At 46.9% G+C, this 26,957-nt stretch overlaps 1 protein-coding gene across 6 annotated transcripts in view; it reads left to right on the top strand.

The window, feature by feature from the left end:
• ATP2B2 (ATPase plasma membrane Ca2+ transporting 2) overlaps window positions 1-26,957 on the top strand; it is a 1,884,743-nt gene that overhangs the window by 1,821,826 nt on the left and 35,960 nt on the right. The gene's annotated exons all lie outside the window — the stretch shown is intronic.

Raw genomic sequence — 26,957 nt, 5'->3', positions numbered from 1 at the left:
CAGGGGACCAGGGTCCCCTGGGCATGGCCATTGCATCCTATGTCATGTATGGGGGCCCATTTCAGGGCCCCCATGGCACTTTAAAAATAAAATAAAATATTTACCTTTACTTATCTGGGATGGGGTCCCCCATCCTCCGCTGTCCCTCTGGTGTGGGTGGGGGTGTCCCTGGGGTCTGGAGAGGGGCACCTGTGGGCTTATTCCATGGTGTTCCACCATGGAATAGGCCCACAAGTCCCCTAACGCCTAAAGTCCCCCATCGCCTAAGCACCATTTTTTGACCCCTCTTCCCTCCGTGCACCTTTTTTGAACGGGAGTATAAATATGGCGTTAAGGCCATAGAGTCATTTTTTGCATGGGTACGCCTACCTTGCATCTCATTAAGGCAAGGTAGGTTTCCACGTCCATAAAATGACTTTAACTTCATAAATTTGGTGCTTGATGTGTCTAGCGCCAAAGTATAAATATGGGGTTAGTTTTGCACTGAATTAGAGTAAAAAAAATGATGCCAGTTCAGTGCAAACAGAGTAGAAATATGCCCCTCAGTTTTCAAATCCCTGGACCATGATTTAGCGAGTTATAATCAATAAGGGTAAACACAAGGATAGTTATTTTCGGGAGTAGAAGAGAGGATACAACAGTGATGTTGGTTATGGGCACCTTACCCATTTCTGAAATGTCCGATAGATGTAATGAAAGAGCAGAACAAGGGGCACAAGTTGTCCTTCTCAATTCGATGCATCATAGTCCACCTGTGAGCTATTGCACCCAGGACTCCTTTTGAGCTTCATATTTATAAATAAAATAGATCACAGTGACCAAAATGCTAGAGCTGGTTCACAAAAGCATTTATGATATGGAAAGTACTTTGTTATGAATGTCTAAGAGCATCCCCCACCCATCCACCCATCAATTGTGCAGAGGGTGCAGAGGCACCAGAACTCAAGGGCCCACTTAATCATACAGGGGGTCATTGTCCTTGCTTACTCTGTGGGTCATATCTCCTTCTACACCAATAGGCCTCCATCTATTTTGGCACAAAGTAAATCAAAATTCAAAGTTTCCTTAAGAAGTAATCTGTCAGCATTAGAACATCACCATTATAAACATCAAGTGGGAAATACAAGTCAGTATTATGCCAAAGTTGTATTTTTATTGCAGTCAATCAATTGTATTAGCTAAGTTGCATTTGTGACAAGGAGAGCCCATTGTCGGTCCGGAGTTTCTGGAATCCACAAAGGCAAATGCACATATTATTAAGGTGCTGGGTACTTGAATATAAAGTTGTATTCTGAATATCTAGCATGAATCTGGCATGCCTGGATTTATGTCGGAGACCTATATCTTAAATCTTCTCATACCAAAGCAAAGTTGGAGCTGCAAAGCTTTTCAGTAGGACAAACACCAGCATGGCGTGAGACAATGTACTGACTGGCCTTTGTGATTGAAACTACTGCACGAGACTATAATTAAAATGTGCAGTTCACCATTCCGTAAGAATTACAAAGGAAATTAGACCTATCAAACAAACCTCCTTGTAGTGTTTGTAAACTCTTTAAATCCTACATTTTATTCTTAAGGGCGCAGATGTTCCACATTTGCACAGGTCAGCTTATTAGCTATGTTTTAGTATGTATACATCATTAGATTTAGAATATGTCAATGCTTTTGGCCAATTTCTTTATGCGCCTAGGAAGCGCCAACTTGTACATGTCCACGCGGAACACGCAAGTGTGGATTAAGCCTCATGGACATGTAAACTGTATGTAGCATTGCCAACTGCAAGAACCATATGCATGCACACATTATTACTTTTTTCCCTCTGTTCATCATTCTTACACAGAGAAACAGGTTTGTGAAAATAGCTAAAAAATCTTTTACAAACGGTTACATGTATATGCAGTTTAAGAAATATAAACCTTTTAAGTTCCAACAAAAACAATAAGAGAGCTTGCAAACATATCTAAATACCCAAAAAGTTAACTCACAACATAATGATTGGTAGGAATTTTGTGTGACTATAATTGATAAGCATTGTGTACCGCTACTTTAAATGTTTTAACTTAAAAATTAATTGACTAAAAAGTGTGTTTTTTCCCGGAGAAAAGCTTTTCTAAAAAGTAAATTTCAGAGACTGACCTGCATAAAATGTAAATCGTCCAATGAAATGTTTCTTTTTTAACTGGACACTTTAGGCGAACGTACGCAAAGTGCACCTTTGCTTACTTTACATAGTGCATTTGTGAACTTCTATTAATATGGCCTGCTGAACTTTTATCTTGCATAAAAGTTCAGGATGCAAATTACAAGAGCCTCAGCACAGCTGTCTGTTACATGTGAGGTCAAGAAAGATGAATTTTGTGAATAACTTCCATAGCATTCTGATAATTTCTCATATTTATACAAGGATGAGGAAACAGTTAACCTGCAGATAATCCAGCTGGTTATGTTCACAGGTGCAGTATCTCTTGGGAATCCGGTAAACGTTTTCTTTTTTCCCCATTAAAAGACAACCCATCATGAGTGTGTAACATTACTATTTTGTTGTTGAAGCTTTTATTATGTGTTTTTTTTTTATTTCTTGGAGACACAGTGAAACCTGTCAAATAAATCATTCAATTGGGAGTTATAGTGTCTTGGGAATTTTTAACACACATGATCCGATTCACAAAGGGATTTACAAGTGCAAAGTCTCTGCACTACGGGCTGATTCACGGTACTCCGGGTGGAAACTCCGAACTGCAGTGCTCAGGGCGGAGATTCTGCCTCGAGTGCAGAATCCGCACTCTGAACTTTACGAGTCCTAAGTCCCTTTGTGAATCCGGCCCTCAATGTTTAAGTGGTGTATAAGCTTTGGTTCAGGGTTTATAAGAACGGGGAACTAGACATTGAGCGATGCTGATGCCTCTGGCAATAGCATATGTATAAAAACACAGATGCCAGGCTCTTTGAAGATTACTTAACATGGTTGTCATCTTAAATACAGCAATGGTAGAGTACCAGAACCTGAAGTTATCCAACAACAAACATCACATATTTTAAAGAATTCATCAACCCTTAGTGGAAGGCTCAGAGTTTAGAACTGTCATTGCAAACGTTTCTGTAATACTTTGCTACTATAAAAACAATTGTTGGGTATAAATTAGCAGTGAGGTGGATTTCCCATCACTTCTCAATGTTTGTGCAAGCAGGTAACTGACAAAAACTCTAAGCTGTCAATAACAAGCTACATGAAATTTGCATGATACAGGTTTCGCTGGACTCCCGTTTATGCTTCTATCCATTACTAGCATCCTAACAGGTTGGGCATCCCGACTGTCACCAATACAGTATTTTGTTGTGTATATGTAAAACAGTAACATTTTGTCTCTAAATGGTTTAGGTCACACTAATACCTGTACCAGTGTTTAAATATGTTTAGTTTCATTTCTCTGTGGTAAATTGAGTAGTCGTTGTTGTGTTTCTAAGTGAGTGTAGAAAATCATTACATTGCACTGAAACACCAAACGCTGCTGACCCTTTAAAGGGTACACTTGACATCATGTACGTTTGCTCTGAACTAGAAACTACAAAGGTCATCGTTATTTGGGCTTCTTCTAAGGTAAACATTTATGTATTCATATATATGTGTGGGGTAAAATGGCCTGATAGTCGACAGATCCACCAGCCCAGTAGATCAATGTTTTCCATAATTCTCATTGAAACTATTTTAACAAATGCCTAAGCAATTTTGATTTTTGCACAGATATTCAACCAAGAAGGCTTTGGCACCCAGTATGAGAAGTATTACATTTGTTCACTAAGCTAACTATTCTTTCTTGAACAACTTTGTTGTCTAAATAATTGTATTATTATATTATTATTGTACTATGAACACTGGAAAAGTAAATATAGGCCCTGATTTATACTTTTTTTGTGCCGCATTACTATCATTTTTTGGCGCAAAAGTGGCCCAAACTTACAAAATACAATTGTATTTTGTAAGTTAGCGCCACTTTTGCATCAATAAATGACAGTAATGCAGCACAAAAAATATAAATCAGGGCCATATTTTTATGAGATTGCACACATGTTTTGGAAGGGATTTGAATAGAATTTCTGGCTGTGCTAAAATCCTAAATAGTGTAGCATATGTCAGCAGAGCATTTCACCTAATTATGCTGCTTATGATACAGGGACATTTTAGTCAGAATATTGTCTGACATAAACATATTAGTTAAAGTCATCAAAAAACATATTGTACCTTTAGAGTTAATACCAGAAACTTTACAATAAGTGGGAAAATGTTTTTGTGAACACTATTTAGGACACTGGGTTTATATTGGACAATGTCTCTGCATATGATATTGTGACATATAACCACGTACTGATTTAGAAGTTTAAATATAAAGGGAGCAAACATCGTCAAACCAATTTTGTAGCTGTAGGGACCATGCAGAAAAGTCAACTTGAAACGTTCTCCTCTACCCAACCTACTGAATCCTGTCATCAGAAATGTCTCTCATCAAGAGCACCCAACATTCATGAATTAGTTTTGTTCTCTCTGGACTGGGGAATGATCGATTGGTCTCTGAATTCTGTTAAACCTTCTCTCAAGGCTATAACATTGGAAATGTGGTAATTTGTAGTTATGCAAATAAAACCAGACATTTTCAGAGATGCACATGATGTGGAATTGGTATTCCAAACAGAATGCAGCAGATAATCATCCCTGACCTCTATTGGCAAATTAATACTGAAGTTCTCAGACAAAGAAGAAATATTTCATTTTATTTTTTGAACTTCCAGTTCCTTTTAAAGAGTAATCCCAATGTCCTATTTACCACTCAAATAGAAGGTGAACATTTATAAGGTTATCAACTGCTAATCTTAGTCTTTAATCTCCAACAGGGTTAGAATAAAAACATAAATAGCACATAATTGTGTAATAATGTAGTGTTAGGGAGTGTTCAGTGTAGGTCCTGGTTGAATGGATCCATGCCAGATTTCCAGGGATACCACTAATTATGAAAGAGAGGTACGTTTAAATTCAGTGTATGTAAATTTGTATTATTGGGATATCCTGAATATCTAGCATGTATCTGATTCTTTTGAACCTAGACCAAACTCCCTTGCTGTAACAACCCAAAATAGTTTATATTGCTTATCCAAATTCATCTATCTTATCCTGAGACCAAGAATCTGAAGAATTCTTCCGAGAGCTAGAGTGGGCCTCCTAATGCTGGAACACCCCCCTTACATACATTATGCCTTATGCAGGCATAATGTGCACAAGGGTCATAAAGTGGCGCACAGCATGCATCATGCCACTTTGTAAATATGGCACAGCAAAAATTGCCTGCTTGGGCCACATTAGCGTAAAAAAGAAAAATAACGCTAGTTTGGCGCACAGAGGCTCTGGGGCCTTGTAAATCTGGCCCAAAGTGAGTTTCAATAGAAAAAGTTTCTGCCTTGTGAGACTAGTGGGGGCAAAAGTAAACTCAGGGCCTGATTTATGAAAATTGGTGATGCATCCAATGCAGCACCACTTCCTTGTGCCTCTTAGCGCCCCCCTGTATGTAAGATACAGCACACCATGGTGGTAGTTAGGGAACTAAAGTCAACATTTTTTACCCTAGTTTGGTGCTTTGCAGGATTAGCGTCAAAAGTGTTGTCGCTAATCCTGCAAAGCACATTGAGGCCTATTATAAATAATGATGTGCCTCCATTTAATGCCTGCTCTGGGCAGGCATTACAAATGCCGCAAAACTGCATCAAAGAAATCTTTTAGATTTCTTTGCACCATTTTTTCGCCCCCCTATCTGGGGAACAGCTCTTGCATACATTATGCCTGGCGCAGGCATAATGTGGCGCAAAGGGTTACAAAGTGGCACAATGCATGCATTGCGCCATTTTGTAAATCTGGTACCATGATTTTGGCCTTGTTGGGCCACATTAGCGTCAAACAAAATTACACTAGTGTGGCGCAAGCAGGCGCTATGCCCAATTAATTCTGACCCTCAGTGTTTCTGTGTTAAGTTCAAGCAATGCAAACAATGTTAAAGTAAAGAACACATCATAGTTGAATTCTAAGCTAATTTAGGAAAATAGAGGAAAATATGACTGAGGAAAACAACACTAGGATATTTTGAAAAATGCTATGGGCAACTACAGACACCAATTTAATTTTTTTTAAGGCAAAATGCAACTAGCAAAAATAAACCACCATTGCAAACAATGTTCGCAGGTCTTAGTTGACTGAGACATGATTCTAAACTGAATATGATGGACCAAATGTCGGTATACGAAAAGGGCCTTTCTCTTCAAAGCCACTCATGTATTTGAAGACCCAAGAACTTGACCTTTTTGGCTGTGCTCTTAGACAGATGGCTGGAAGGCATGAAAAGGTACAACCTTGTTCCATTACCAGAAAGAACACCTACCACTTTGGGGGATTGGATAAAGCTGCAAATGTCTTTGTGAGGGGCAAATGTAAATAATTAAAATATTAGTGGTGCATGACTTCACCCACATTTTCATAATGCCATCCCTGAAAGTGCCACATATGCATATGCTGCAAATTGAACGCAACGCAAAAGTTTGTCTCTTGGGAGTTATCAGGTGATGCCTCATGCTTTTAAAACTAAATGTAGCATATTATCACTGTGATTTGAGACCGAAGCATATAAAAGTATAATGTGTGGCACATATATTGCTGCTTGCAAACCATATATTACAGATTGAGATTGAACCATCTGTATAGCTGGTACTTGAACGGCTGCCGTAAATCCCCGAATGACAGTGATCCTCAGCTTTATGATTGCGATGACAAAATACTGAAAACCCAATTATTCACTCCACAGCCTACATGGCATCCATAGCACAAGCATGTGAGTGTTTATAATAGCAAACATGTAATTCTACTATTATGGCACAATAATAAGGTATGTGTTGATGGAAGGCCGAAAGAGTAGTGAGCTTGGTTGCAAAAAGGAGCCATTCATATTGAATATTTAGGAGGATATGATTAATTGAACACCCTTTATACATTGCAAGTGGATTTTGGGGTCCTGACAGTTAATTCTGGAGGTACTGTCAGCTATCTCGCTGCTAGAAAGTGGCTCCCGGACAATTGGCAGATGAACTTCCCACTTCAACTGTGCTGAAATACATAAAGGTTTGGGGCTTTTTCAATAGAACGGTGTTAGGTTTATGCAGCATGTTAATATACCACAAATTTTCGGCACAACGTTTTTTAAATTATTTTTATTTATTAGGTTTTTCAGCATACAAAATGCCACATATAGATGACAGTGCCCAATCACAATACCATGAAAATTATATTAGCATTTATGTTCATCAGGGCTCTACCCCATCCAACACCATTTCCTTGTCCTTCAACATTAGTGCAGGATGGGATTTGTGCATAAATAAGCAGTGAGTGAACCCCACAGGTCCCTTGGCCATGATGACACGGATAGCTCTTCTGCATACTTTTCTAGTTGGTCTCTACAGTAAGAAATATCCATCAGCCATTGTTTATACTTGGGTGCCGGATGTTTGCCCCAGTAGATGGCAACCTGTTCTGTAGCTAACAATAGTGCCACTGCCACAAACCTTCAATGGGAGGTCTGTAGCTGTTTAACCAGGCTCAGCAGGCACATCTAGGTGGTGCGGTCTACGGGCTCTAGTGTCATAGAGGACAGAGCTTTAGTCACATTTGCCCAGAGTTATTGGACCAGGGCACATGACCAGGCCAAATGTGTGTGTGGTGTCCTGTGCGCCACAACATGTGTAGCGTTCATAGTCTCTCAGCCATATCTGTACAATGTGGTGCGAGTGTAGTACATCTATTGTACATTTTTACAATTAGGTATGAGCAGCCCAGTTAGTGTAAGACAGAATTGGCAGTCAGTTGTTGTTAGTGGTTCATCAAGGGCACTGTTCCAGAGGTCCAATTCTAGTTCTGCTGATAGTGGTTTGTCACACGTACTCGCATTGTATATCCAGTAACTAATTGTCTGCCAATAGGATTGGTAAGAAAAGCTTGAAGGGCATTGCGTGTAGATGGTTCTTCCTTGAATGCATGGTATAAGTCTCTAAATGCTGCACAAAGGTGATGGTATGTAAATGTTAGAATTGGCTTGTCCGGTTGCCTGGTTATCTGCTCATTGGCAGTAAGAAATTTCCCTTTGGAGTGTACGCCTCCCATAGTTTGCAGTCCTGCTATTTTTAGAAGGGCAAATGTACATGCCTTCTGAGAGACTGACATGGCCGGATGGTGGTCTGGGGGAGAGCAGATGTATATAGGGGCAACTTGTAGGCCCTCGTTCCCAATTTATGCCAGGCTATCGTAGTAAAGTGTTTGGTGTCAATTTCTGTTCATGGAATGTCTTTTCATCTGTGTGACAGAATGGCTCGGAGTGGAACTGGGTGTACTGTATTCGGCTCAACTGCCAGGTAGGACGAGGAGGTGTGGGGGTTATACCAGTAATGGGTGAAGTGCTCTTTGACCCACAAGTAATATAGATATAGATCTGGCGCCCCAAACCTTCCTTTCTCATGTAGAAGGGTCATAATACTCCATCTAATTTGCATTTGCTTGACTGACCAAGCTAGCCTTATCATGTGTGTGCAAAGCTCCTTAAAAAGGACAGCTGGCAATATATTAGGGATATTATTAACAAGATAAAGAAAACAAGGGAGCACAATGACTTTCTTTATTGCCACCCTTAAAGTCAATGATAGTGGCATTTTGGATTGCCTTTCCACTTGGTCTCCTAGTTTCGTTATCGCCCTTCTGTAATTTTCACAAATCACCAGTTCCAGGTCCCTGTGTATCTAGATCCCTAAATATTTGATAGGGTCTGAGCTCCATATTATTGGAAATTCTAATTTTTGTGGGCGCGTATTGGGGCTTAGGGGGAGTATAACTGATTTTGCCACATTTATATCTAAGTTGGAGAGGCGTTCGAAGCAGATATATTCACTGAGCAAGGATGGCAAATGTGTCACGTGGTCAAGGATATATTACCATGTTGTCTGCACAAAGAGATATTGTCACAACCTACTTATTCTCTATGTCTGTGGCCCACTGGAAACGTGGCGAGGTCTTGGTTCCTATAGGTTCTGCCTTGACCCAAGTAGGGGCAACCCTTTCTGGTAGCCACGGTGCTGCTGACGGAGGGAATGCCAAAGGCAGTCCGTGCCCTCCAGTAGTCCCCGATGGAAAAAAAAACAAAAAGGGAAACAACCTCAAACAGGAACTCCTGGAACAAAAACAAAAAGTAAAAAGTAAATCTGAACAAAAGACAAAAATTACAATGAAAAAAGCTGAACAGGCTCAGAAAACATATGACTGACGCAGAAGAACAGGAGCGAAGATCACCACCCAAAGGAAGTGTTGCAGCGCAAGGAGAACAGGAGTCACACACCTTATATACCCAAAGAACAGGAAGTGACCGGCAGGAAGTAAAAGACACCATATTGGATTGGGAATATAGCATAGAAACTTATAGAAAAAGTCGCCATGGTAGGTAAGGTTCCAAAGGCATACAGGGAGAAGGAAGGCATACTGGGAAGGAAAAAGGATCATGGCAATGAAAGAAAGGCATAAATACAGGAAGAAAAGGGGAAAGCAGAAAAGAAGAAAGAAAAAAAGAAAAAAGAAGCAGAAGGTAAGTGGGGGTGAATGGTGAGTGGAAGGAGGCAAGAACTAGCAGGGGTGCACCGTGCCTGTAACTTGTCAAGGCCCCATGCCCAATTTGGGGCCTCAATGAAAATATAAAATGGCAGGGGCGTGGCACGTCTTGTCGCTGGGGTTCACAGCCGTGTCCCGAGCTGAATCTATGGCTCACGCCGCGGCTCGCGGTGTGACAGATATACCAACTGGGCAAAGTTGAAATCGCAGTGCAGACTTTGCATATTGTTGGCAGATCACACATGCTAGTGGTTCTAAAGCAAGTGTAAATAAGAGTGGGGACAGAGGGCATCACTGTCGTGTGCATCCATGGATAGGTATCAACGTCTATATGTTCCCGATGACAGTCTCTTGTGACAGGATTCATATACTGCAAATGCACCCACTGCAATAAAGCCTAAGGCATTCGCATGCCGCCTAAGAAAGCAAACCTATATGACCACTGGAAGGAGTCAAATGCTTTGGCTGCGTCCAATAAAACTGCCTCCGCCTTGGTGTTAGGATCAATATAATGTAATAATGTGAATCGTTTATGTATGTTGTATTCAGTGGAATGGGTCGGGATAAATCCTGACTGCTCTGGGAGAACCAGGTTTTTCAACAGCTGTTGCACTCTAAGAGCAATGATTTTCACTTATATTTTGGCATCTGTGTTAATTAACGAGAGTGGGTGGTAGGAGTTGCAATATTCAGGTTGTTTATCAAGTTTGAGGAGTGTAATTTAAGGCTCACAGAGTGTAGAGGGAAGGACTGCCTGGTCTAGGCCTCTTCATACAGGTCATGAAGACAGGGTGCAACCAGATCTGCAAATTCTTTATAAAATTCTCCTGTTAGACCATCTTGACCTGGAGCCATGCCATTGGGGAGGGTACAAATTACTTCACAGACTTCTTCCACCATTACCGGCTATGTCAAGTATTCCCATTGCCTGGAGGATAGTTGTGCTAGAGCAATATCATTCATATATTTAGCAGTTTCCACTCCCAAGGCAACACCCCATGTAGCATAGAGACATGTTCAAAAATCAGAGAAAGACAACAAGATTGCTGGTGTGTCATATCTAATTTCCTCAGTCAGGTCAGTTATTTTAGTCACATGGTCTTGTGCCCAGGTGGTTTTTAATTTGTATGATAGGCTACAGACTAGACGGCCTTCCTCCCCATATGTGTAGGCAAGGCTAGTAGCATAGCTCCCTCTCTGTCATGTCATTATAGTTTGTAACTTGTTCTCTGAAGTTGGCTAGTGTTGCAGAGCAAGGCGCACATGCATAGACTTGTTCTAGGGATTGAAGCGTTGACTCTATATTGTGTAGTTGTGTTTTGTATGTCTTCCAAAGCCCTAGCTTGTGTACTTATGCAGATCCCTCGAATTGTGACCTTGAAAGCTCCCCAAAGTGTATCCATCCCACTCACAGAGCCCGTGTTGTATTCAAAATAGTCAATAATGGCTGTCTTCAGTCTCTCCGTGCACACCTGATCCAGGAGTGTGGTTGCATTAAATCTCAATGCATATTGTGTGGGGATGTGCTTAGAGATTAATATATCTAGCAGGACCGGCTTATGGTTGGAAACTGTTTTGGTGAGATGCCACATATCAAGTGTCCTAGTGCTTACATCCTTACTTGTCAACCAATAATCAAGTCAAGACCATGAGTTGTGTATGATACAGACGAGGTAAAAGTACCATACTGTACATCAGGGTTATGTAGCCTCCACAGATCAACCAGGCCAATACCTTAGAGGACTGCTTCCCATGATGCTCTGCTCATTGCGAGAGATAGTATCTGGCCAAGGTATGTGTTCAAATCACCAACCCATATGATTGCTAACTGTGGCAAGCATAATAATTTATTACGGATTTGTGTGTAGAAACCTTAGTCATCTGTATTACACCTATTTGAGTTGACTAGTGTGATACACATGCTGCAGAGAATGTCCTTCATAATAACATATATGCCCTGGTCATTTGTCATATTGCGGAGGATAGTGAAGAGGACACCCTTTTTGATGGGAATCAGAACCCCCCCTAAAGTATGATGAGTAAGGATGCCAGGTGAGCAGTTGCACAGTGGACTCTGGCAATCTTGTCTGTTTTTATGTGAAATGTATTTCCTGAAAGAAAGCAATTTGTATATGGTGTCTGTCCAGATATGCTAGTATCGGGCATATCTTGCAAAGGGTGCTGAGGCTCTGCACATTCCACCTGAAAAGGGATATGCATCTAGCTGAATGGTTCATGTTGATACGGTGGAAATGGAGTACGGCTTTTCCGGCATGTTGGATGGCAATGACAGCTGTCAGGTTTGGTGACAGTAACAAGACAAAAACAATTCCCTCCCCCCCTCCCACTTCAGCATCCCAATCATGCCAAACAAATCCCTTTCATATCCAAACAGTGATAACCAAAGCATGAAATTAAAAAAAAAACCATACACCTCTGTTAATAGGTGGGTCATTACTAGCACTAAGTGGGACGTACCCTTTTGGGGGCAGCTAGAGGACCAACAATCCACCTGTTGAATGGGGGTGGCTGTGAGACACATTAGGTAGTGTGAGATATTCTGCCAGTTAAAGGCTAATGCAGGCTCAGTAGGCCAACATCAAAGCAGTTCATAGCCAGTTGGACTAGCAGTAATATACATCAACTTTTCCATTAGGATAATGCAAGCCATTTTACCTTCATCCATAGTCCTTCATACCTCCTGATACCTACAAGCTGTCTTATAGGTATAATATTTTACTTCCCTGCAGTGCCAAATGTGAGGTGTTTCCTTCACCCAGTGAAAACATCACTGTTTGATAATGTTAATTACCAGAGGGGTCAATACCTCACTTTCATACTTCCACTTTCTAATCAGGGTCTTTGACTACAGACCCAGTATATCATCTCCAATCTTTTATCTCCATATCGTTAAACTGGAATCTCAAGGTAGGCTTCATGCACTGTGGCTCCATAACTAAGTCAGAATTGGAACAGTCAGGAACAGGACATTACACATACATGACCCATCCCTCTGAAAGTCTCTCCTACCACATCTACATTAGGAATACATCTTATTATTCCATTGACAGCAAAACAATCAGGCTCAGGGGATGCTCAGAATCCAACCTACTCTAGCATGAAGGATGCCTTGCTTACAAGGTATGGTCTTACCCCTGAGCAGTACAAGGATACGTTCAGGTCCTACAAGAAAAAGGAATCCCAAACATGGTTGGAATGTGTTGGTTCTTATTGCAGGTCACTGGATGGTTGGGTGAAGGGCAGTAAGGTAACTACTTATGAGGGGCTTTACAATCTGATTGCTTGGGAGCACTTGTACAGTTTATGTTTTTCCAGAGCTGCGCCAGCACCTGATTGACAGCAAGCTGACTGACCCCAGGAAGCTTGCGCAGGAAGCGGACAGCTGGGAGAGCACCAGGGTCTAGAAGAAGTATGGGGGAGACCACGCCACGGGTGGGCAGGGTCCCTCTCAGGAGAAAGAGGGGATAAGGGTAAACAGGGGGAGTTCTCTAAAGAGCCCCAAACTGATTCCCAGGGTAAGGATTCCCAACCCCCAGTGAAAAGAAGCCATGGATCTCCAAAGGGAAACCAGTGGCAGGTGGTCCCCCTCATAAGTGATATGCATGTGACCAGGTGGGTCATGTGAAGGGGGACCCCAAATGCCCCAAAAGTACACCGGCACCCACTGGTGCGCCGTCCCAGGGTTTGGCCAGTGTAGCGCTTGGGAAGGAGTTGGTTTCAGGTGGGTGGGAACCAGCTGATATGACCCTTGTCTCACTAGTGGACAGTGAGATGGTCCAGAGAACCCTAGTGCCTGAAAACACTAAGAGGTACAGGCAGTGGGTGACCATTAATGGACAGAGGGTGGAGGCTCTGAGAGACACAGGAGCCAGTGTGACTACATTGAGGAGTCAGCTTGTGTCTGAAGAGCAGATAGATCCCCGGGTACTTCACCAAGTAGTTGCAGTGGACAACTCAGAGCGCCTGTGCAGAATGGCGCAGGTTCCCTTTGAATGGGGGGGGGGCTCAGGTTCCTTGAAGGTAGCTGTAAGTCCAACCATGCCTGTTGATTGTTTGCTCGGCAATGACCTGGAGGATTCCCCTTGGAAGGAGGTGGAACACAGGTCTCACTTGGAGATGTTGGGTCTGCCTGGGTGGGTATGCATATCCACCCGGTTAATGGAAGCCCGTCAGGGTAATCAAGAGCCCCTGGAGCCTGAAACACTGGCCCAGGGGACCTCCAAGAAGAGGAAGGGCAGGGGGCACGGGAAACTGGCCCCAGACGTTTCAACGGTCCGGGAGGAGGCGGATCCTGAGGGTGATGCCCCGGAGCCTACAGGGGAACAGGTGGCTGAACTGGGGGAGGTCCCTGAGCTGTTGCAGTGGCAGCAGGAAGGGGGCCCCACCAGGGAAGCATTCTGTGCAGCACAGAAGACATGCCCTACTTTGGAGGTTTTTCGGCAGCAGGCTGTAGACCAGGCGGCTGGCAAGGAGCCAGGATCACACCTGATCTATTGGGAGGATGACCTCCTGTATAGCGAGCCTAAGGTTCCTGAGCCTGGGACAGCCCGTGTGCTGGTGGTACCCCAGTGCTTCAGGGCCTTCCTACTGGGGTAGGCTCAGGATGTGCCTTTAGCTGGACATTTGGGGCAGGACAATTCACCCACTTTTACTGGCCGCTAATGTGCAGGAACTCAGATGCACATTGTAGGTCTTGTCAGACTTGTCAGGCAAGTGGCAAGAGTGGGAGAAAATGTAAGGCTCCCCTCCAGCCCTTGCCTGTTGTCAGTACTCCCTTTGAGAGGGTAGGCATTGACATTGTGCGGCGTCTGGATCCCAAGACAGCCATGGGCAACAGGTTTATCCTGGTACCCAGAAGCCATTCTGTTGAGATCAATCACTTCCCCTGTGGTGGGTCGTGCTTTGATGGGGGTTTTTACCCGCATGGGGTTCCCAAAGGAAGTGGTATCTGATAGGGTACCAACTTCATATCCACGTATATGAAGTCTCTGTGGAAGGAGTGTGGGGTAACCTACAAGTTCACCACCCCTTACCACCCCCAAAGTAATGGTCTGGTTGAGAGATTCAACCACACCTTGAAATGCATGATCATGGGCCTGTCAGAGCCCTTGAGGCGGAAGTGGGACGTCCCCTTGTCATGCCTTCTGTTCGCCTACAGGGAGGTGCCTCGAAAGGGACTTGGGTTTAGTCCCTTTGAGCTGGTTTATGACCACCCTGTGAAGGGACCTTTGGGGGTCATTCCGACTCCCGCCGGTGGCGGTAACCGCCCGCCCGGCGGGAGCCGTCGAATGACCGCACCACGGTCAAATGACCGCGGCGGCCATTCTGGCTTTCCCCCTGGGCTGGCGGGTGACCGCCAGAAGGCCGCCCACCAGCCCAGAGGGAAAGCGCCTTCAACGAGGAAGCCGGCTCCGAATGGAGCCGGCGGAGTTGAAGGCGTGCGACGGGTGCAGTGGCACCCGTCGCGATTTTCAGTGTCTGCTTGGCAGACACTGAAAATCAATGTGGGGCCCTGTTAGGGGGCCCCAGCAGTGCCCATGCCATTGGCATGGGCACTGCAGGGGCCCCCAGGGGCCCCACGACACCCGTTACCGCCATCCTGTTCCTGGCGGTGAAAACCGCCAGGAACAGGATGGCGGTAAGGGGGTCGGAATCCCCATGGCGGCGCTGCAAGCAGCGCCGCCGTGGAGGATTCCCTGGGGCAGCGGGAAACCGGCGGGACACCGCCGGTTTCCCGTTTCTGACCAGAATGCCCATGGAAGCACCGCTAGCCTGATGGCGGTGCTTCCGCGGTCCCCGGCTCTGGCGGTCTATGACCGCCAGGGTCGGAATGACCCCCTTTGTGTCTAGTTAAGGAAGCTTTGGAGAAAGCTCCTAGTAAACCCCCCAGGATGCATTCAGTTACATGCTGGCTTTGAGAAACCAGACTGCCCGCTTCAGGAGTCTCGCTCAGGAGAACCTGGAAGCAAGCCAGGAGGATAAAACGCTGGTATGACCAGAATGCCACTCTGGTTGAGTTTGAACCTGGACAAAAAGTGTGGGTGATGGCACCAGTGGAGCCTAGGGCACTCCAGGATAAGTGGACTGGGCCATTTGAGGTGGTGGAGTGCAAGAGTGAAGTCACCTACCTGGTGGACTTGCAGTCTCCAAGGAACCCATTAAGGGTCCTGCATGTCAACCGCCTCAAGCCACACTTTGAGCGGACTGAGCTGTCAATGCTCCTTGCAACAGATGATGGGGTAGAGGAGGAGAGCGAGCCTCTTCCTTACCTCCTCTCTGCAGGACAAAAAGGTGGGTCTGTGGAGGGAGTGATCCTCTCCCCCTCCCTGACTGAGGAACAGCAAGGTGTCTGTTGCCACGTGTTGGGACAGTTTTCCCCACTGTTTTCCCTGATCCCAGGAGTCACACACTTGTGCACACATGATTTGGACTCTGGGGACAGCACACCCATTAAACAGAAGGTTTAAAGGGTGACTGATAGGGTCAGGGCATGCATTAAGGATGGGTATCCAAAATGCTTGCCCTAGGAGTTATTGAGCACTCCAGCAGTCCTTGGCCCAGCCCAGTGGTATTGGTCCCAAAGGCTGCTGCACTTGGTGCCACTCCAGAACTCAGGTTCTGGGTGGACTACCGGGGACTCAATGCGGTCAGCAAGACTGACGCACACTCCATCCCCTGAGCTGATGAGCTCATTGACCGGTTGGGAGCTACCAAGTACCTCAGTACGTTTGATTTAACATCTGGGTACTGGCAGATTGCCTTAACTGAGGGGGACAAGGAAAGGTCAGCATTCTCTACCCCAGATGGACACTTTCAATTTAAGGTGATGCCATTTGGGATGAAGAATACCCCTGCCACCTTTCAGAGGTTGCTCAACCAGGTGTTGGCTGGGCTGGATGAGTTCAGTTCTGCCTAGCTGGATGACATTGCTGTGTTTAGTTCCACATAGGAGGAACACCTGCAACACCTCTGGAGAGTGTTAGAGGCCCTGCAGAAGGCAGGCCTCACTATTAAGGCGAGCAAGTGCCAAATAGGGCAGGGTTCAGTGGTGTACTTAGGACACCTGGTGGGGAGTGGCCAGGTGGCACCCCTACAGCCTAAGATCGATACCATTCTGGCTTGGGAACCTCCTAAGACCCAGACTGAAGTGAGAGCCTTTTTAGGTCTCACTGGATACTACAGGAGGTTTTTTAAGGGATATGGTACCATTGTTACCCCCTTAACTGACTTGACTTCGACGAAGCAACCCAGGAAATTGATCTGGACAGAGGCTTGCCAGAACGCTTTTGATGCCCTGAAGGCTGCCATGTGCACAGCACCTGTGCTGAAGGCACCTGACTACTCCAAGGAGTTTGTTGTGCAAACAGATGCATCAGAGCATGGTATTGGAGCAGTACTCTCACAGCTTAATGAAGAGGGCCTAGATCACCCCTTAGCCTTCATTAGCAGGAGGTTACTACCCAGGGAATGTGGGTGGAGTGCCATAGAACGTGAAGCATTTGCTATGGTCTGGGCACTGAAGAAACTAAGACCCTACTTGTTTGGGACTCACTTCTGAGTTCAGACCGACCACAGGCCCATCAGATGGTTGATGCAGATGAGGCGTGAGAATCCAAAACTGTTGAGGTGGTCCATTTCCCTACAGGGGATGGACTTTACGGTGGTGCAGAGCTGATGGTCTGTCCAAGTTCTTCCGCCTTAGAGATGAGAACTCCCATGAGGTTGGGTAGTTGCTCCCCACTTTCAGCTGGGGGGACACGTGTTCGACTTTTCATCCTTTGCGTGGTCTCCCTTAACTTTTTGACACTGTTCCCCAGGTTGTTGATGTGAGCTGGACTCTGATTTTACTGTTGTTGTTACTCTGGGCAATTTACCACTGCTAACCAGTGCTAAAGTGCAAGTGCTCCTTCACAAAATGTGTATGTAATTGGCTTATCCATGATTGGCATATGTGAATTACTAGTAAGTCCCTAGTAAAGTGCACTGGGGGTGCCAGGGCCTGTAAATCAAATGCTACTAGTGGGCCTGCAGCACTGGTTGTGCCACCTACATGAGTAGCTCTGTAATCATGTCTCAGACCTGTCACTGCAATGTCTGTGCAGTTTTAACTGTAAATTCGACTTGGCAAGTGTACCCATGTAAGACCTTCCCTTTTCTTACATGTCAGACACCCCTAAGGTAGGCCCTAGGTAGCCCCAAGGACAAGGTGCAGTGTATGGTTAACAGGAGTGTGAAAATACATAAATATTTGCCTCAATTGCAGTTCATGTACCCTTCAATTCAGATTTCATGCACTTCAAATAGAAGCACTCTTTAGGCAGGTGGTATAACTCACCCAAACCAAAAGATAACAGTGAGACTGTGAACTATGATGGCCTGATCCAAAATGTAAATGTTTCTTCAAGATGGTAAAAGAGAGGCTGAACGGAGCCGTGCCGGAGGCACCCGGCGCTGGTAGCTGCTCACCAGGATTTGGGTGCTGGACGGAACGCGCCGTGAAGACCCCGAAACAGGTCCAAATCCCCCTGGCCAGTGTACCGTTGTCTGCCTCTCAAGACACCTCCACCCCAGGATCTTTACTGACGTAAATGCAAATCAGAAGGGCGGACCAACGGAAGGCGGTCCGGGTAGCTGGAGGACGGAGCGAATTTCAAATGCGTCAGAGTCTCCTCAGCACCGTGCGCGCCGTCTTCGAAAGCGTGAATGCTTACGAGATCCCTGGCGTGTAAGCCAAGGAGCGATAAGGGGGAGATTTGTAAAGTGTGGCTAACCACCCACAAGAGTATCCGGGCGCTGAGAACACAGCTGCTAAGGAGTTCAGTTGAACAGCCAGTTCGAGTCCTTTCCTGAATTCCAGAATAGAGGATGAGGTCCGTAGGTGAAGCGGGAAGTCGTTCCAGGATTTTGCCACAAGCTACAGTATGAGGAGCTGGGAGGCTTGGTGGCAGTGCCAGGGGATCCTGTGATGGTGAAGTGGACGATGGCATGGTCCGTCCAGAACCAGAGCACATCATTCGATAACTAAAAAAAAAAAAGGAGTTCCCTCCAGTTTAGCTCACGTTTCTTAAGAATGAGAGAGGCATGTTGCACTTTTGAACCACAAGATTCAGATTTCAAGATTTTTTTTTGATACGGGAAGAGGGACGGGGAACATGGCGGCCGGTTGAAGCGCTGACCGCGAACTCCCATCGGACGAGAGACGCGGACGAGAGACGCGACCTGCGACCCCTGACCTGGAAACGACGCGCTGAGAGCCGGAGCAGTCCCGCAGTTGGATCGACGCGCGAGAGGATCACCGCGGCCGTAGAGGGGCCCCCTTGTTGTGACGAGGAAGAGGTTTGGAGGAGAGACGCCGGGGAAGAGACTAGGGGAGAGACTGGGATTGTGCAGGGCTCCTAGACCGGCGCCCCGGGTGAGTCGTCCCTCTTGCCGGGAAGAGCTGTTGATGGCGGTTTTTTTTTTCTCTCTCGGTGTTGAGGTTGACAGAGCTCCCTGCGTGAGAGATACACACTGATAAATCCAGATTGGTAGGTGTTAGACTTTTCATCCTTGGCGTGGTCTCCCTTAACTTTTTGCCTCTGTTCCCCAGGTTGTTGATGTGTGCTGAACTCTGATTTTGCTGTTTTTGTTACTCTGGGCACTTTACCACTGCTAACCAGTGCTAAAGTGCAAGTGCTCCTGTTTAAATTGTATGTAAGTGGTTCATCCATGATTGGCATATTTGAATTACTAGTAAGTCCCTAGTAATGTGCACTAGAGGTGCCAGGGCCTGTAAATCAAATGCTACTAGTGGGCCTGCAGCACTGGTTGTGCCACCCACATAAGTAGCTCTGTAATCATGTCTCAGACCTGCCCCTGCAGTGTCTGGATGTGTATTTTTACACTGTAAATTCGACTTGGCAAGTGTACCCACTTGCCAGGCCTAAACCTTCCCTTTCCTTACATGTAAGGCGCCCCTAAGGTAGGCCCTAGGTAGCCCCAAGGGCAGGGTGCAGTGTATGGATAAGGTAGGACATATAGTAATGTGGTTTATATGTCCTGACAGTGAAATACTGCCAATTTCGTTTTCACTGTTGCAAGGTCTGTCTCTCTCTCATAGGATAATATGGGGGCTACCTTTAAATATGATTAAAGTGTAGATTCCCCTAGAGAAGAGATGGACAGGTGGAGTTTGGGATCCCTGAACTCACAATTTAAAAATGCATCTTTTAGTAAAGTTGATTTTGAGATTGTGCGTTTGAAAATGCCACTTTTAGAAAGTGAGCATTTTCTTGCTTAAACCATTCTGTGACTCTGCCTTGTTTGTGGATTCCCTGTCTGGGTCAGTTGACAGTTGGGTTGTTTTTCACCTCACACCAGACAGTGACACAAAGGGAGCTGGGGTGTGATCTGCATTCCTGATTAGCCATCTCTGCTAGGAGGGAGGGGTGGAGTGGTCACTCTCATCTGAAAGGACTGTGCCTGCCTCTGACAATGCTGTCTCCAGCCCCCTGGTGTGTGTCTGAGGCCTTGCCTGGGCAAGGCAGGATTTCACAAGAAGGTGTGAGTCCCCTTTGAAGGAAGGTGACTTCAAAGACTAAAATGGGTATAAGAAGGGCATCCAAACTTACACACTTTAGAAACACTTCTGGAATCAAGGGGAACCTCTGCCTGGAGAAGAGCTGATCGCTGAGGAACAAGTGCTGCCCTGCCTGTGACTGTGCTTTGTGGAGCTTTCCTGCAGTGCTGCTTCTGCCAGAGTAAGAGGGCAAAGACTGGACTTTGTGTGCCTTCCATCTTGAAGAAGAAATCTCCAAGGGCTTGATGTAGAGCTTGCCTCCTGTTATTGAAGTCTCAGGGATAGCAAAGACTTCTTCCTGCCAGCACCTGGAGTCTCTGGAGAGACCCCTACTCTGCTCTGTGGTGCCCTTCCAGTTCCTGGGACCCTGAAAGGAGAGGCTGGCAGCCTAAGGACAAAAATACACGCACCGAGCACCGTGCGGAGAAAAGATCGACGCGAACCTGATCGCGGCTGAGAAAACGACGCGACGCCGACTCCGCAGCTGAGAAACGACGCCGCTGGAAACGCGACCGGAGAATCGACGCCCGGAGCAGGAGAAACGACGCGCAGCATCGCTGACGAAGGCTGAGAGATCGCAACCAGCGCCGCGGGACTTCGGACCGTCGCGTGGCTGGCTTTTTCGACGCGCCTCGCCGAGCCGAGCTGTTTTCGACGCATATACCCGTGCAGGGTTATTTTCGACGCACACCGCCCGTGCGGGGTTATTTTTGCCGCAAACCAGGTACATTTTCACGCTAGCAGCGCTAGTGTGGTGTTACAACTACCTAAAGACTCTTTTTATTTTAAACCTTTAAAAAAATCATAACTTGACTTGTGTATGTTGGATTTTTGTCGTTTTGGTCTTGTTTTGTCTAGATAAATATTTCCTATTTTTCTAAACTGGTGTTGTGTCATTTTGTAGTGTTTTCATTGAGTTACTGTGTGTGTTGGTACAAATACTTTACGCCCAGCACTCTGAGGTTAAGCCTACTGCTCTGCCAAGCTACCAAGGGGGTAAGCAGGGGTTAGCTGAGGGTGATTCTCTTTTATCCTAACTAGAGTGAGGGTCCTTGCTTGAACAGGGGGTAACCTGACTGTCAACCAAAGACCCCATTTCTAACATTGGTGACCAGCGGTCGGGATTTGGACTTGTATTTGTACTTGACATACAGTAATTAAGTGTACACTACTGTTTTGATCTCAGACCACTACGTGACCACATACTACTAGTCTTGTGATTTTTGTTTTTTTACTTGGACTGTTTTTCTCTGCATTTAGTTTCTTTTTTTTCGCTGATCCCGGGATTGACTTTGCTGAAACTTCATTTGAGAACTTGCTTTTCTGTTTTTGGAACTGTGCATATTTTTTTTAACCTCTCATCATGTCTCAGTCTGGAGATGCCCTAGCTGAAGCTGCTTTTGACTTGGAGAAATAGGAGAGCTACAAGGTGGCTCAGTTGAAGCAGTTTTGTAGTAATGTTGGCTGTCCCATTAAGAGCTCATCCAAGAAGGATGAGCTGCAAAAGGCGCTGAGGGCCTGGGTGACAGCCAAAGCAGCTGAGGGGCACACAGATGAGGAGCCAGAGGGGGAAGAGGAGTTGCAAGTCACTCACACTGATGTAGTGGGTGGGCCTGCTATGTCTCAGGGGAGAATCTCTAGGGCAAGTAGCAGTGTATCCTCCAAGGGTCTGACACCTGAAGAGTTGCAGGACAGACAGGCAGAAAGGGAGTACCAATTGGAGCAGAGAAGGCTAGCCCTTGAGGAGAAGAAGATAACAATGGCTCATGAGCTTAGCTTGAAAGAGATAGATCATAGAAACCAGTCCAGTAGGGATGGTGGCAGCAATTCTACAGTGCAGCCTGAGAGAAGGGTACACATCCCAAAAGACCTTGTGAGGGATTATAAAAGGGAGGATGATATCTACTTGTGGTTCAAGGGTTATGAGTCAGCTCTCCACATGAACCTGGTCCCTGAAGCTCATTGGGGGGCAGCCCTGTGGAAGCATTTTGAGGCAGAGGGGAGGGACACACTGACGGCCTTAGGGGATGCTCAGAGTCTCACCTACCCTGCCATGAAGGAGGCCTTACTTACCAGGTATGGTCTCACCCCTGAGCAGTACAAAGAGAAGTTTAGATCCTACAAGAGAAAGGAATCCCAAACATGGTTGGAATGTGTTGATTCTTGTTGCAGGTCACTGGATGGTTGGGTGAAGGGCAGTAAGGTAAACACGTATGAGGGGCTTTACAATTTAATTGCTTGGGAGCACTTGTACAGTTTATGTTTTCCAGAGCTGCGCCAGCACCTCATTGACAGCAAGCTGACTGACCCCAGGAAGCTTGCACAGGAAGCGGACCGCTGGGAGAGCACCAGGGTCCAAAAGAGGTATGGGGGAGACCACGCCAAGGGTGGGCAGGGTCCCTCTCAGAAGAAAGGGGGGGGTAAGGGCAAACAGGATGAGTTCTCTAAAGGGCCCCAAACTGATTCCCAGGGTAAGGATTCCCAACCCCCCAGTGAAAAGAGGCCATGGTTCTCCAAAGGGAAGCCAATGGCAGGTGGTCCCCTACGTAAGTGCTATTCATGTGACCAGGTGGGTCATGTGAGGGGGGACCCCAAATGCCCCAAAAGTACACCGGCACCCACTGGTGCACCGTCCCAGGGTTTGGCCAGTGTAGCGCTTGGGGAGGAGTTGGTTTCAGGTGGGTGGGAACCAGCAGAAATGACCCTTGTCTCACTAGGGGACAGTGAGATGGTCCAGAGAAACCTAGTGCCTGATAACACTAAGAAGTACAGGCAATGGGTGACCATCAATGGACAGAGGGTGGAGGCTCTGAGAGACACAGGAGCCAGTGTGACTACAGTGAGGAGTCACCTGGTGTCTGAAGAGCAGATTGATCCCCGGGTACTTCACCAAGTAGTTGCAGTAGACAACTCTGAGCGCCTCTGCAGAGTGGCGCAGGTTCCCTTTGAATGGGGGGGGGTCTCAGGTTCCTGGAAAGTAGCTGTGAGTCCAACCATGCCTGTTGATTGTTTGCTAGGCAACGACCTGGAGGATTCCCCTTGGAAGGAGGTGGAACACAGGTCTCACTTGGAGATGTTGGGTCTGCCTGGGTGGGTATGCGTATCCACCCGGTCTATGGCAGCCAATCAGGGTAGTCAAGAGCCCCTGGAGCCTGAAACAGTGGCCCAGGGGACCGCCAAGAAGAGGAAAGGCAGGAGGCGCGGGAAACCCGCCCCAGAAGTTCCCACGGTCCGGGAGGAGGCAGAGCCTGAGGGTGATGCCCCGGAACCTACAGGGGAACAGGTGGCTGAACTGGGGGAGGTCCCTGAGCTGTCGCAGTGGCAGCAGGAAGGGGGACCCACCAGGGAAGTATTCTGCACAGCGCAGAAGGAATGCCCTACTCTTGAGGGACTGCGGCAGCAGGCTGCAGCCCAGGCGGCTGGCGGGGCGCCAGGTACTCACCTGATTTATTGGGAGGATGGCCTCCTGTATAGTGAGCCTAAGGTTCCTGAGCCGGGGTCAGCTCGTATGCTGGTGGTACCCCAGGGCTTCAGGACCTTCCTACTGGGTTTGGCTCATGATGTGCCTTTGGCAGGACATCTAGGGCAGGACAAGACCTATAAGAGGCTTGTCTCCCACTTTTACTGGCCCTTGATGAACAAGCAGTCAGCTGCTTATTGTAGATCTTGTCAGACTTGTCAGGCAAGTGGCAAGAGTGGGGGGAAATGCAAAGCTCCCCTCCAACCTTTACCGGTAGTCAGTACTCCCTTTGAAAGGGTAGGAATTGACATTGTGGGGCCTCTGGATCCCAAGACAGCCCTGGGCAACAGGTTCATCCTGGTCTTGGTGGACCATGCCACACGGTACCCAGAAGCTATTCCTCTAAGGACGGTCACCGCCCCCGTGGTGGGACGTGCCTTGATGGGGGTTTTTACCCGCATGGGGTTCCCCAAGGAGGTAGTATCTGATAGGGGTACAAATTTCATATCCACTTATATGAAGTCTCTGTGGAAGGTGTGTGGGGTAACCTACAAGTTCACCACCCCTTACCACCCCCAAAGTAATGGTCTGGTTGAGAGATTCAACCGCACCTTGAAAGGCATGATTCAGGGCCTGTCAGAGCCCTTGAGGCGTAAGTGGGACGTCCTCTTGCCATGCCTTCTGTTCGCTTACAGGGAGGTGCCTCAAAAGGGACTTGGCTTTAGCCCCTTTGAGCTCATCTATGGCCACCCTGTGAGGGGACCGCTCAGTCTGGTGAAGGAGGCTTTGGAGAAAGCTCCTAGTAAACCACCCCAGGATGTATTTAGCTACATGCTGGCACTAAGAAACCAGACTGCCCGCTTCAGGCGTCTCGCTCAGGAGAACCTGGAAGCAAGCCAGGAGGACATGAAACGGTGGTACGACCAGAATGCCACTCTGGTTGAGTTTCAGCCTGGACAAAAAGTGTGGGTCATGGCACCAGTAGAGCCTAGGGCTCTCCAAGATAAGTGGACTGGGCCTTTTGAGGTGGTGGAAAGAAAGAGCGAGGTCACCTATCTGGTAGACTTGCAATCCCCCAGGAACCCCTTGAGGGTCCTACATGTCAACCGCCTCAAACCCCACTTTGAGCGAACTGAGCTATCCATGCTCCTCGCGACAGATGACGGGGTGGAGGAAGAGAGTGAGCCTCTTCCTGACCTCCTGTCTGCAGGAGAGAAAGATGGGTCTGTGGAGGGAGTGATCCTCTCCCCCTCCCTGACTGAGGAACAGCAGAGGGACTGTCGCCACGTGCTGGGACAGTTCGCCTCACTGTTTTCCCTGATCCCAGGAGTCACACACCTGTGCACACATGATGTGGACACTGGGGACAGTACACCTGTTAAACATAAGGTTTACAGGGTGACTGACAGGGTGAGGGCTTGCATTAAGGAGGAAGTCTCCAAAATGTTAGCCCTAAGGGTTATTGAGCACTCCAGCAGTCCTTGGGCCAGCCCAGTGGTCTTGGTCCCAAAGGCTACTGCTCCTGGTGCCACTCCAGAACTTAGGTTCTGTGTGGACTACCGGGGTCTCAATGCGGTCAGCAAGACTGACGCACACCCCATCCCCCGAGCTGATGAGCTCATTGATCGGTTAGGAGCTGCCAAGTACCTCAGTACGTTTGATTTAACATCTGGGTACTGGCAGATTGCCTTAACTGAAGGGGCAAAGGAGAGGTCAGCATTCTCTACCCCTGATGGGCACTTCCACTTCAATGTGATGCCCTTTGGGATGAAGAATGCCCCTGCCACCTTTCAGAGGTTGGTCAACCAGGTGTTGGCAGGACTGGATGAGTTCAGTGCCGCCTACCTGGATGACATTGCTGTGTTTAGTTCCACATGGGAGGAACACCTGCAACACCTCTGGAGAGTGTTAGAGGCCCTGCAGAAGGCAGGCCTCACTATTAAGGCGAGCAAGTGCCAAATAGGGCAGGGTTCTGTTGTGTACTTAGGACACCAGGTGGGGAGTGGCCAGGTGGCACCCCTACAGCCTAAGATTGACACGATTCTGGCTTGGGAGCCTCCCAAGACCCAGACTGAAGTGAGAGCCTTTTTAGGTCTCACAGGATACTATAGGAGGTTCGTTAAGGGATATGGTACCATTGTTACCCCCTTAACTGAGTTGACTTCTAAGAAGCAACCCAAGAAAGTGATCTGGACAGAGGCTTGCCAGAACGCTTTTGATGCCCTGAAGGCTGCCATGTGCACAGCACCTGTGCTGAAGGCACCTGACTACTCCACGGAGTTTGTTGTACAGACAGACGCCTCAGAGCATGGTATTGGAGCAGTACTCTCACAGCTGAATGAAGAGGGCCTAGATCAACCCGTAGCCTTCATTAGCAGGAGGTTACTACCCAGGGAACGTAGGTGGAGTGCCATAGAACGTGAAGCGTTTGCTGTGGTCTGGGCACTGAAGAAGCTAAGACCCTACTTGTTTGGGACTCACTTCCGAGTTCAGACCGACCACAGACCCCTCAGATGGTTAATGCAGATGAGGGGTGAGAACCCAAAACTGTTGAGGTGGTCCATTTCCCTACAGGGGATGGACTTTACGGTGGAACATCGACCCGGTACAGAACACGCCAATGCTGATGGTCTGTCCAGGTTCTTCCGCCTTAGTGATGAGAACTCCCATGAGGTTGGGTAGTTGCTCCCCACTTTTAGCTGGGGGGGACACGTGTTAGACTTTTCATCCTTGGCGTGGTCTCCCTTAACTTTTTGCCTCTGTTCCCCAGGTTGTTGATGTGTGCTGAACTCTGATTTTGCTGTTTTTGTTACTCTGGGCACTTTACCACTGCTAACCAGTGCTAAAGTGCAAGTGCTCCTGTTTAAATTGTATGTAAGTGGTTCATCCATGATTGGCATATTTGAATTACTAGTAAGTCCCTAGTAATGTGCACTAGAGGTGCCAGGGCCTGTAAATCAAATGCTACTAGTGGGCCTGCAGCACTGGTTGTGCCACCCACATAAGTAGCTCTGTAATCATGTCTCAGACCTGCCCCTGCAGTGTCTGGATGTGTATTTTTACACTGTAAATTCGACTTGGCAAGTGTACCCACTTGCCAGGCCTAAACCTTCCCTTTCCTTACATGTAAGGCGCCCCTAAGGTAGGCCCTAGGTAGCCCCAAGGGAAGGGTGCAGTGTATGGATAAGGTAGGACATATAGTAATGTGGTTTATATGTCCTGACAGTGAAATACTGCCA

This window comes from Pleurodeles waltl, chromosome 9 (genome assembly GCF_031143425.1).
Source record: "Pleurodeles waltl isolate 20211129_DDA chromosome 9, aPleWal1.hap1.20221129, whole genome shotgun sequence".
NCBI classification, from domain to species: domain Eukaryota; kingdom Metazoa; phylum Chordata; class Amphibia; order Caudata; family Salamandridae; genus Pleurodeles; species Pleurodeles waltl.
This window is presented reverse-complemented; position numbering and strand designations above follow the sequence as displayed.